We start from the raw sequence: 11943 nt of genomic DNA, 5'->3' as shown, positions 1-11943 counted from the left end.
TCATTTCCCTTACGCGCCTTATGCGCAGGCGCACCATTTCCACTAATACTAGTAGTGAATATTTTTGCCAATTGCCACGTCATTAGTCTTGGACTGACTTGGTTGGTGTGTACAACAGGAAATATTTCGCTTTTGGAGAACAAGAAAAATGGGTTTATTTGCGTTACACTTATTAATTTTTGCAGTTATTTAGTGTCTGGTAAGTTAATGTTCAAGAAAAAAGGTAAATTTTTATTAAAATGTTCTATTATTTTATGTTAATGATTCCTCATTTATTTCAGCCCTTTGTATTCAGCATGTCTCTATCGAAATAAACCTACATTTCTATGAAAATTGAAGCTTTTGTTTTTTTGAGGCCCACATAAACTTAAACCTTGTTTATTTGGCCCGTGTTGGCCTTTGAGTTTGACATGCTTGTTCAAAATAAAAATGTTTTGTTCAATGTTACATTGTATCGCTTTACTAAACAGTTAATTCTTTTACTAGTAGTTATTCTTCTAGGTCAACCTTTCACAGGGTCTGTAAGATAATGTTATTTACTTTTTTTACTCTCATTCTCTCATGACACTATGGCATAATTTTCCAGAGATATATTACTAGTATGTACCACAATAACAACACATTTAGTGCAGGAATAGATATAAGAATCTATATGTCAACCCTGTTGCATGACCCTGGAACTAAGAATCTTTAGTCTATAGAACTCAAGTAATGGCAGTGTGGCCATCAGAGCTCTTCAATAAGAAATATCTGGGGCCCTAGCTGGTTTGGCTCAGTGGATAGAGCATCGGCCTGTGAACTGAAGGGTCCCAGGTTCGATTCTGGTCAAGGGCACGTGCCCAGGTTGCAGGTTTGATCCCCAGTAGCGGGTGTGCAGGAGGCAGCCGATCAATGGTTCTCTCTCATCGTTGATGTTTCTCTCTCTCTCTCTCCCTCTCCCTTCCTCTCTGAAATCAATAAAAATATATTTTTAAAAAAGAAATACCTGGGTAAGAAGCAACAACCTCTCCTCTTCCTCTCCACCATCTGCTCGGCAGCTGCTAAGCAGCAACCATGCATGAGTGAATCTTCATCCACGCTGGCCAGACTGATGTCCAGATTGGCAATGCCTACTGGGAGCTCTGCTGCCTAGAATATGACATCTACCCTGATGACCAGATGCCAAGTGACAAGACAAAAGGGGGTGGGTAGAGATGACTCCTTTAACATCTTCAGTGAGACAGGCACCGGAAAGCATGTGTCCAGGGCAGTGTTTGTAGACCTGGAACCCATAGTCATTGATGAAGTTCCCATTGCTACCTACTGCAAGCTCTTCCACACTGAGCAGCTCATCACAGGCAAGGATAATGCTATAAATTACTATGCCCAAGGGCACTACACCATTGGCAAGGAGATCATTGACCTTGTCTTGGACTGAATTCAGAAACTGGCTGATCAGTGCACAGGTCTTCAGGGCTTCTTGTTTTTCCACAGCTTTGGGGGGAAGTGGTTCTGGGTTCATTTCCCTGGTGATGGAACATCTCTCTGTCAATATGGCAAGAAGTCCAAGCTGGAATTCTGCATTTACCCAGTTGCCCAGGTTTCCACAGCTGTAATTGAATCCTACAACTCCATCCTCACCACCCACACCACCTTGGAGCACTCTGATTGTGCCTTCATGGTTGACAACGAGACCATATATGACATCTGTCATATAAATATGGATATTGAGAGGCCAACCTATACTAATCTGAATAGGTTGTTAAGTCAAATTGTGTCTTCCATCATTGCTTCCATCAGATTAGATGGAGCCCTGAAAGTTGATCTGATCCAATTTCAGACCAACCTGGTGCCCTATCCCCATATCCACTTCCCTCTGGCCATATATGCCCCTGTCATCTCTGCTGAGAAAGCCTACCATGAACAGCTTTCTGTAGTGGAGCTCACCAGTGTGTGCTTTGAACCAGCCAACAAGATGGTGAAATGTGACCCTCACCACTGTAAATACATGACTTGCTGCCTGTTGTACTATGGCCATGTGGTTCCCAAAGATGTCAATGCTGCCATTGCCACCATCAAGACCAAGCACATCATCTAGTTTGTGAACTGATGCCCCCTTGGCTTCAGAGTTGGCATTAATTACCAACCTCCCACTGTGGTACCTGGTGGAGACCTGGTCAAAGCAAAGTGAGCTGTGTGCATGCTGAAAAACAGGTCAGCTATTGCTGAGGCCTGAGCTCTACAGGACCACAGGTTTGAGCTGCTATAAGCCAAGCATGCCTTTGTCCACTGGTATGTGGGTGAGGGCATGGAGGAAGGAGAGTGTTCTGAGGCCTGTGAGGACATGGCTGCCCTTGAGAAGGAGTATGAGGATGTTGGTGTAGATTCTGTCAATGAAGAGCATGAGAAAGGAGAGGAATGCTAAATGATGTTGCTTTTTACAGAGAAGCTTATTCTGTCTGTTTTAAACATTGAAAAGTTGTGGTCTGATCAGTTAATTTGTATGTAGCAGTGTATACTCTCATATACAATTATTTGCCTATGCTTTAAAACATGATATTTGGTTATAGACCTAACCTGTCTATTTCTTTGATGGGTTTAAATAAAGTATTCCTTGTCTTAAGTGAAAAATAAAGGAAAGATCTGTGCCTAGACCAAATATGGACAAATGCAGAACTGACCAGTTAAACCCTGACAGATTGGAATTTCTTTGTGCTTTCTCTTGCTCCTGGACCCTACACCATAATTGGCCAAGTTCCAAAATGCTTTAATCAAAACTTCACCCACCAGCATTACCTCATGCCACCCTGTTCTCCCTAACCCTTAAAATTTGTCCAGACCCCAAATCAGGAAGACAGATTTGAGCAGTATCCCCTGTTTTCTATGGGTCAACTCAGCAATAAATAAACAAATAAATAAATAAATAAATAAATAAATAAATAAATAAATATCTTTTTTCTCAAAGGCCTGTGTCTTACTTTAGGCTCCTTTGCCCATCAGATAGCAGGCCCTTACTCAGTAATGAAAGGGCTAGCTAGCTAGCTTAATTAGGAAGGTTTAGGGAATAAAGAGGGTCCATGGGAGAGGAATGCATAGATGGGGACTTGAAGATGCCAGAGTGCTTATCTTACTTGTACAGAGGATAGAGAAATGCCTTAGGAGGGAGGGGTTCAGGTAGATGGAAATATTTCTGGCCTGAACAATTAAAACAGCCATAAACCAAGGACAGGGATATTTCTGGCCTGAGCAATTAGTGACCATAAGTTAGATCAAAAGTAGCCCTGACCTGATCAGCTGGGAGAGCTATAAGATAAAGCATCCCCAGGCCAGCAAAACTGGGAGAAAGCCATACAATAAAATCAAAAGTGACTCCAACCTAAACAGATAAGATGACCAAAAGAGGAAAAGTATGGATGTGGGGGTCATGGGAGCTGATTACAGGTCTAAGGTCCCACAGTAGAAAAGGAGGGTCTCCAGCCTGTTTAATGCCTCAAGACAAAGAAAACAACAGTCACCCTTCTTAGGGGCCCCTCTGTCCATCCAGGAGGGACAGAGTCTTAGGATTAGGAACTTAGAGGACACCTTTCTTAGGTGACCCCTGTGAATCCCTGTGCGAAGGGGGACAGAGTCTTAAGCTTAGAATTTAGAAGTAAGGTTTTAGAGGTAGTATTACAATAAAGTTTCTGTACTTTTTACCTACCACCTTTTGTCTGTGGCTTCATTCTTCAAATCCATCTGGACAAGAACCCAGGAAAGAAATCACCCTTACATCCTAATCACTAAAACAACCTGAATCAGTAATAACAGCGTGTTTCCAGCACCCTAACAGTTTTCCATGTATCCTTGTTAGCCATATAGGCAAAGGTTGAACCATTGTTCATCTAAGTAATGGAAGTGTGGTAGGCAGTCATGAGCAGAGCAAGTGTTACAGAAAATTGGAGAAGAACCAAGCAATACTTAGAGAAATGGAGTTACATTTATTACGTGCGGGTCCAGAAGAAAATGTCTCTCAAATTCTGGGCCCCAACATGGAGGAACTTTCCCTATTTATATGTTTTTACCTTCTTTGTCTCCCAAGTATGGGGTGTTTCTGACCCCTTTGCAAGTTCTTTTTTTTTTTTTCTGCCAATATAAGCCTGATGTGGTAAGTTGTTCGGGGCTGCGAGGTCTGGAGTGCTTTTGCTCCCTCGTATGCCGCTGGCTTTTTTTTAAAAAAATTTTTTATTTATTTATTTATTTTTATTTTTTTTAATTAAGGTATTATATGTGTACATATCTTACCATTGCCCCCCCCACCCCACTCCCATACATGCCTCACCCCCCAATGTTTTGCATCCGTTGGTTACTCTTATATACATGCATATAAGTCCTTCAGTTGATCTCTTATTTCCCCACCTCTCCCTAACCTTACCACTGTAATTTGAGAGTCTGTTTGATGCTTTACTGCCTCTGTATCTGTCTTTTTGTTCATCAGTTTATAATGTTTTTCATTATCCCCAAATGAGTGAGATCATGTGGTATTTTTCTTTCATTGACTGGCTTATTTCACTTAGCATAATGTTCTCTAATTCCATCCAGGTGCCTACAAATGGTAGTAATTCCTTCTTTTTTATGGCAGCATAGTATTCCATTGTGTAGATGTACCATAGTTTTCTGATCCAGTCATCTGCTGACGGGCACTTAGGCTGTTTCCAAATCTTAGCTATGGTAAATTGTGCTGCTATGAACATAGGGGTGCATATATCCTTTCTGATTGGTGTTTCTAGTTTCTTAGGATATATTCCCAGGAGTGGGATTACTGGGTCAAATGGGAGTTCCATTTTCAGTTTTTTGAGGAAACTCCATACTGTTCTCCACAGTGGCTGCACCAGTCTGCATTCCCACCAGCAGTGCACGAGGGTTCCTTTTTCTCCGCATCCTCGCCAACACTTGTCGTTTGTTGATTTGTTGATGATAGCCATTCTGACAGGTGTGAGATGGTATCGCATTGTCGTTTTGATTTGCATCTCTCGGATAATTAGTGACTTTGAGCATGTTTTCATGTGTCTCTTGGCCTTCCTTCTGTCTTCTTTCGAAAAGATTCTATTTAGGTCTGTTGCCCATTTTTTTATTGGATCATTTATCTTCCTTTTATTAAGTTGTATAAGCTGCCTGTAGATGTTGGAGATTAAACCTTTATCAGTGATAACATTTGCAAATATGTTCTCCCATACAGTGGGGTTTCTTGTTGTTTTGTTGATGGTTTCTTTTGCTGTGAAAAAGCTTTTTATTTTGATGTAGTCCCATTTGTTTATTTTCTCTTTGGCTTCCATTGCCCTAGGGGCAGTATCAGTGAAAAAGTTCTTTTGGCATATGTCTGAGATTTTGCTGCCTGTGGATTCCTCCAGTATTTTTAGGGTTTCCCGTCTTATATTTAAGTCCTGTACCCATTTTGAGTTTATTTTTGTGTATGGTGTAAGTTGGTGATCCAGTTTCATTTTTTTGCATGTATCTGTCCAATTTTCCCAACACCATTTATTAAAGAGACTGTCTTGACTCCATTGTATGTTCATGCCTCCTTTGTCAAATATTAAATGCGCATATTGGTTTGGGTCGATATCTGGATTCTCTATTCTATTCCATTGATCTATATGTCTGTTCTTGTGCCAGTACCAGGCTGTTTTGAGGACAGTGGCTTTGTAATACAGCTTGAAATCTGGTATTGAGATCCCTCCTACTTTATTCTTCTTTCTCAGGATTGCTGTGGCTATTCGGGGTCTTTTTTTATTCCAGATGAATTTTTGGAGAGTTCTTTCTAGGTCTGTGAAATACGCCGTTGGTATTTTAATGGGGAGTGCATTGAATCTATAGATTGCTTTGGGTAGTATGGACATTTTAATGATGTTGATTCTACCAATCCATGAACATGGTATGTTCTTCCATCTGTTTACATCTTCCTCTATCTCTTTTTTCAGTGTCCTGTAGATTTCCGCATATAGGTCTTTTACCTCCTTGGTTAAGTTTATTCCTAAGTATCTTAATTTTTTTGGTGCGATGGAAAATGGGATTGCTTTTTTAGTCTCTCTTTCTGTAAGTTCACTGTTGGTGTATAGAAATGCCATAGATTTCTTGGCGTTAATTTTGTATCCTGCTACATTGCCGAATTCATTTATTAAGTCTGTTAGTTTTTTGATGGAGTCTTTTGGGTTTTTTATGTACAATATCATGTCATCTGCAAATAGGGACAGCTTTACTTCTTCTTTTCCAATTTGGATGCCTTTTATTTCTTCTTCTTGTCTAATTGCAGTGGCTAATACTTCCAGTACTATGTCAAACAGGAGTGGTGAGAGTGGGCATCCCTGTCTTGTTCCTGTTCTTAGGGGAAATGGTTTTAATTTTTGCCCATTAAGTATGATGTTAGCTGTGGGTTTATCATATATAGCTTTTATTATGTTGAGGTATGATCCTTCTATTCCCACCTTGTTGAGAGTTTTTATCAAGAAAGGGTGTTGGATTTTGTCAAATGCTTTTTCTGCATCAATTGATATGACTATGTGATTTTTATCTCTCACTTTGTTTATGTGATGTATCACATTTATTGATTTGCGGATATTGAACCATCCTTGCATTCCTGGGATAAACCCTACTTGGTCATCGTGTATGATCTTTCTGATGTACTGCTGGATCCTATTTGCTAGAATTTTGTTGAGGATTTTGGCATCTACATTCATGAGGGATATTGGCCTGTAATTCTCCTTCATTGTGTTGTCTTTATCTGGTTTTGATATTAGGGTGATGCTGGCTTCATAGAAGGAGCTTGGAAGTGTTCCTTCCTCTTGAATTTTTTGGAATAGTCTGAGGAGGATAGGTTTTAGTTCTTCCTTGAATGTTTGGTAAAACTCTCCTGTGAAGCCGTCTGGCCCCGGGCTTTTGTTTGCCGGAAGCTCTTTGATGACTGCTTCAATTTCTTCCATAGTTACTGGCATGTTGAGCTGTTTAGATTCTTCCTGATTGAGTTTTGGAAGGTTATATTTTTCTAGGAAGATGTCCATTTCCTCCAGGTTGTCCAGTTTGTTGGAATAGAGTTGTTCATAGTATTTTTTAACAATCCTTTGTATTTCAGCAGGATCTGTTGTTATTTCACCTCTTTCATTTCTGATCTTGTTTATTTGGGTCCTCTCTCTTTGCTTCTTGGTGATCCTGGCTAGAGGTTCATCAATCTTGTTTATCCTTTCAAAGAACCAGCTCTTGGTTTTGTTGATCTTTTGTGTTGTTTCTTTGGTCTCTATGTCGTTTATCTGTGCTCTGATCTTTATTATTTCCTTCCTTCTGCTTACACTGGGCTTTTCTTGTTGCTCTTTTTCTAACTCTTTGAGTTGTAGGGTTAGGTAATTTATTACCGTTGTTTCTTGTTTTTTGCAGTAGGCTTGTAGAGCTATGAACTTCCCTCTCAAGACTGCTTTCGCTGTGTCCCATAGATTTTGGATTGTAGTGTTTTCATTGTCATTTGTTGTCATGATGTTTTTTATCTCTTCTTTGATCTCTCTGGTAACCCAGTCATGGTTTAATAGCATGCTGTTTAGTCTCCATGTGTTTGATTTCTTTGGGTTGTTTTTATTGTAGTTGATTTCCAGTTTTATGCCACTGTGGTCTGAGAAGATGCTTGATATGATTTCTATCTTCTTGAATTTGAAGAGACTTTGCCTATGTCCCAACATATGGTCTATCTTTGAAAATGACCCATGTGCACTTGAGAAGAATGTATATTCTGTGGCTTTGGGGTGAAATGTTCTGAAGATGTCAATTAATTCCATCTGGTCTAGTGAGTCATTTAGGATTGATGTTTCTTTGCTGATGTTTTGTTTAGAGGATTTGTCCAATGGTGATAGTGGGGTATTATAGTCTCCTACTATGATTGTATTGCTGTCAATCTCTCCCTTGATATCCTCCGGGAGTTTTTTTTATGTATTTGGGTGCTCCTGTATTGGGTGCATATATGTTTACCAGAGTTATTTCTTCTTCTTGGATTGCTCCCTTTAGTATTATGAAATGGCCTTCCTTATCTCTTGTTATGTCCTTCAGTTTGAGATCTAATTTGTCAGAAATAAGTATTGCTACCCCAGCTTTTTTTTCAGTTCCATTTGCCTGGAAAACCTTTTTCCATCCCTTCACCCTCAGTCTGTGTGCGTCTTTTTTTCTGAGGTGGGTTTCTTGTAGACAGCAGATATATGGGTCGTGTTTTCTTATCCAATCTGTTACCCTATGTCTTTTGATTGGGGCATTTAATCCATTTACATTTAAAGTTATTATTGATAGGTACTTATTTGTCGCCATTCCTATTCTTTACCCCTGTGTTACTTCTTCGCTTCCTGTTTCTTTCTTTCTTTCTTTTTTTTTTTTTTTTTTTTTTTTACAGCAGACCCTTTAGCATTTCTTGCATTGCTGGTTTGGTGGTAATAAATTCCCTTAGTCCTTTTTTGTCTGTGAAGCTCCTGATTTCACCTTCAATTTTGATTGACAGCCTTGCTGGGTACAGTATTCTTGGATTCAGACCCTTCCTTTGCATGACTTTGTATATTTCATTCCATTCCCTTCTGGCCTGTTGAGTTTCTGTTGAGAAATCAGTTGCTAGTCTGATGGGGGTTCCTTTGTATGTAACTTTCTGTTTCTCTCTTGCTGCTTTTAAGATTCTTACTTTGTCGTTGGTGTTTGCCAATTTAATTATAATGTGCCTTGGCGTCGGTCTTTTGGGGTTCATTTTGCTTGGGACTCTGTGAGCTTCTTGGATTTGTGTGGGTTTTTTCTTCCCTATATCAGGGAAATTTTCTGTCATTATTTCTTCAAAGAGGTTTTCTGTTCCTTGCTCAGCTTCCTTTCCTTCTGGAACCCCTATTATGCGGATGTTGTTTTGTTTCGTGTTGTCCCAAAGTTCCCTTAGACTCTCCTCCTGCCTTTTAATTTTTTTTTCTAGAAGTTGCTCTACTTGGGTATTTTTTTCCATCTTGTCTTCTAGCTCACTGATGCGGTCCTCTGCTTCTTCTAGTCTACTCTTGATGCTTTCTATTGAGTTCTTTACAGCAGCGATGTCATTTTTCATTTCTTCTTGGTTCTTCTTCATTTCCTCTTGGTTCTTGCTCATATTGTCGAATTTGTCTTCCATTCTTTTCAGCCACCTTATGACCATTTCTCTGAATTCTTTTTCTGGAAGGTTGCTTGCCTCCATTTCGTTTACTTCCTTTTCTGGTGATGCCTGCTTTTCTTTCATATGCGGGCTGCTTCTTTGTCTCCCCATGGTCTCTCTTCTCTGGGTGTCTGGTTATGTAGTTCTCTCTCTCCTGGGTTGATTTAAAGGCACAAAATACAGCACTACCAGGTACAACTCACAAGGCACTGAACAGGAATGTATTCACGATATTAATAACCTCCAATAAAGGTGACCACCAGAGAAAGGCAAATTAGGTGATAGGAGAGAAAGAAGAAGAGGAAAAAAGAAAGAAAGAAAGAAAAAAAGAAAAAAGGAGTGTGAAAATGAAATTGGGAAAAGGGAAAGTAAAGAAAAAAAAAGTAAGAGAGACAAGAAAGTGACTAAGAGAGAAAGGGGAACAGACTATATATATTGGGGATAAAACTCCAATAGAACAATCACTAATCCCAGCAAATGCCAGCAACAAGTGCCTGGGGATTAGTACAAACTACAACACCAACTAATATGGAGTGAGGCAAGGGAAAGCTGAAGCACAAAACAAACAAAAAAATAAACAAAAGAAGAATAAGCAAAACAATCTCACAAAAAAGCATAAAAATTCGATATAATCTACATTCAAGCAAACAACAACAAAAGGACAGAGAGAAGGACAAGTTTATGGGTAGCTCAGACAGCGAAGGGAGAGGTGTATGTGGACTTGGAGCAGGGGATTGGAGATTAGATATGTAAGTAGGGTGAAATTTTAACAAGGGGTAAACAGAAAGAATAGGGAAAATCTAAAGCAGTAAAAGGGTAAGATAAACAGGACACTGAAAAGGGGGAGGTTAGGAAGAGAGTGATGGCCTAAAGGTAGAGTTGAGATACAGTAAAACAATGCTAAAGGAAAGATAAAAATAGAATGTAGAACCCTAATCCCAAAATAAAATGAAGAGAAAATAAAATGACACTTAAAAAAAAAAAAAAGATAAAATAGCAGTAGTAATAATACGGATTGAAAATAAAAATGTAATAATTAAAAAGGTAAAATCAAGTGATGAAAAAAGAAAAAAAAGTTTCTTGATTAAAAGATGCAAAAAAATGAAAATAAAAAAAAATAAAAATAAAAATAATAAAAGGTAAAAATAAAATGTGAAGTAGTGAAGGTCATTCACTTCCTCTGTTTTTCTGTTTGGCACGCCTGTTTCTCAGTCCAGACCGTATTGCAGTTCCCTGGGATCCACTGTTCTTCAGTAAGCCAGTCCTGATTTTAAGCAGGCGGTGTGTCTTAATTTCTCGTATTCCTTTATTTTTGATTACACAAGAGTCAATTTGTGATTCAGCCCCTGGGTGGCAGTGTTTCTGGATTGACTTCCGGGTCTATCTATGGCCTCTCTAGGGAGTGTTAGAGCCTTCTTTCCCTGTGGCACTCACTACCGGTTTGTGGGAGTGGGCTGCCTCAGAGCTGACTCTCCGATGGTCACTCCCTGCTCCGATCCCCAGGTTCCAGAAAAACAACTTTCCCCTGCAGTCTCCCAGGGTGTCCCCAACTGGGTGATCCTATGTATTGGGCTTAGTAATCAGAAGCAAGAATTTCAAGAGGAAAAAGCCCAGTTGTGCGAACTCCGGGACTGCGCGTAAGCCCAGGCACCCAGGGAACGCAGGGGCTGCGCGTAAGTCTGGACTGCCTGAAATTCTTAGGGTGTCCCTGCACTTCAGATCAAAATGGGTTGCTTTTTAGAGTGCCCTTCTCTTAGCAGCTCTGAGGACCCCTTTCCACACTCACAGATCACGCCAGCCCCTACAGCCACGGATTTTTCTAGGCACAGACTTCCCTGGTCCTCCAGCTCCCGCAAAACGCGCGTTCCTCTCTCCCGCTGGGACCAGAGACCTCACCTTATCCCAGGTGAAATCTGACCTTTCCGTGGTGGAGTGTAGAGTTCCTCTGAACCCGTGTGTTTGCGCCAATTGAGGAGCGTTGTTCTGGGGCTCGCAGTCGTTCCTTGGGTGCCGCAGTTGTGGATTCTCAGGCTTCCGATAAGCTCCACTTTCCGGATCAAGATGGCGCAGACTCCGCGTCCAAGCCCGCAGCTCTGGGAGGGGACCCAGCCGCAGTTGGTGCTGCCAGGTCAGGGGAACCCCGTTTAGCAGTCCCCCACCTCCTTCTGGAATTCAGCTGTCTCCCAATCAGCCAACAAACACTCCTTGTGCGACCCTCAGCTGTTCTTTCTTTCTGCTCTGGGACAAGGCTCGGAACACGTCTGTCTATTCTGCCGCCATTATATCTCTCCTGCAAGTTCTTAAAGGGCCCTATGTGCTGGGGCCTTGAGACCTCAACCAAAGGCCTGGCCTGGTGCCAGCACTGATAACCCCATCCGGGGAAAGTTTAATGGCCTCACTGAAGTGGGAGTAGTCTTATTTTCCTTATTATTTAAGCAAGCAAGCAATTACAGAAGCCAAATAGCAGGGTTAAAATTTCGAACAGCAATCCTATCTAATAAAGAGGGAATATGCTAATTGACCATCACTCCATCACAAAGATGGCTGCATCCACAGCTGAAGCCAATTTCCCATAAGGAGCCTTAACGAGCAATCAGCAGGGACCTGAGGCTACGCCCTCCCCCGCCCCCATAGGGCTTGACAGGGGACCTCAGGCCACATCCCCCACCCAGCAGGGCTTGACAGGGGACCTCAGGCCACATCCCCCACCCAGCAGGGCTTGACAGGGGACCTCAGGCTACACCCCCTGCCCTGGCATCAGGCTGGGGGATGTCAGGCCATGCCCCCCACCCCAGCACCAGGCC

General features: G+C 41.2%; 1 pseudogene across 1 annotated transcript; it reads left to right on the top strand.

The window, feature by feature from the left end:
* The first annotated feature begins 1065 nt into the window (after positions 1-1065).
* On the top strand, positions 1066-2404 carry LOC308240182 (tubulin alpha-1B chain-like; annotated as a pseudogene). The gene has a single exon. The product of its transcript is annotated as a tubulin alpha-1B chain-like (transcript).
* The last annotated feature ends 9539 nt before the right edge of the window (positions 2405-11943 follow it).

Source organism: Plecotus auritus (assembly GCF_963455305.1).
Source record: "Plecotus auritus genome assembly, chromosome: X".
In the NCBI taxonomy this organism is placed as follows: domain Eukaryota; kingdom Metazoa; phylum Chordata; class Mammalia; order Chiroptera; family Vespertilionidae; genus Plecotus; species Plecotus auritus.
This window is presented reverse-complemented; position numbering and strand designations above follow the sequence as displayed.